Source organism: Anomalospiza imberbis, chromosome 5 (assembly GCF_031753505.1).
Source record: "Anomalospiza imberbis isolate Cuckoo-Finch-1a 21T00152 chromosome 5, ASM3175350v1, whole genome shotgun sequence".
Classification (NCBI taxonomy): domain Eukaryota; kingdom Metazoa; phylum Chordata; class Aves; order Passeriformes; family Viduidae; genus Anomalospiza; species Anomalospiza imberbis.
This window is the reverse complement of record NC_089685.1, coordinates 64725500-64726442: the sequence shown is the minus strand read 5'-3', so window position 1 is coordinate 64726442 and position 943 is coordinate 64725500.

Here is a 943-nt window from a genome sequence, read left to right as displayed (position 1 = left end):
TAATGTGCAGAAGGGGAATTAATGGGAGAAACTTACTGATACAGTGCTTAAGATAAGAAAAAGGGGACTTTCTCTTCTTCTAGGGAGGGGACTTTGATTCCATCTGCTTGTTCTCTGCTCCTTCTCTGGTATGCAATCAAAAGAATAATGTCTGCAAGTCCTGACAGACCTCATTTTTTCCTTGGCAACAATCAGTTGTGTAGTTTGTACTTGAACAAATCTGCAGGAGGCTGGAAGTGGCTTATGGGCCCTTGCTGATTTATGTTGGGCAAGGGGAAATTATAGCACTAACATGAAACTTGAATTTAGATGTGAAAGAGATTAACATTAAAGACAAACAAGTGAAAGACAATCCGTGTGAATGGATGTAATGTTACTTCTGTGGAATAATGCTGCTGTGTGTGGCAGACACAGGCAACTCAGAGTAACCCCAGCAGGTAGGTTTTCCCTCAGCAAGGGAATGTAATGGAGTTACCTCTGTCCTGAACTGTTCACTTCCCATTTCCCAGTGCCCCACACTGGCTGCAAGTTTACTTGTTGCAATGCTTGGATGGAGTGAAGAAAAATGTTGCAGTCACACCAGACCCCTATCTTTGCCTTCTATTTTCATTTTTCATGGGTGGCTTCTTATGAATGTTTTCATGGCTTCCCTTGACCCTTGCTAATGGAATGGTACACTAGTCACCAGGGCAGCCCAAAGCCAGAATTAGCAAGGGTTTGCTTTTTAGTATATTCCTTGTTTTATTTTAGTTTAGTTTAGTTTAATTTTAATTTAATTTTATTTTAATTTTGCTAAGAAGAGGCAAATTCTGTGCCAAGGTTCCTGGCAGCAGAGGCTGGAACCTTGGTGGGCAGCTGAAATGTTACCCTGGCTGGCCAAAGGTCAAGGCCATGCTGGCCTGGCCTGCTCCCTCTGCTCTGCCAGAGCACACAGCAAACTCTC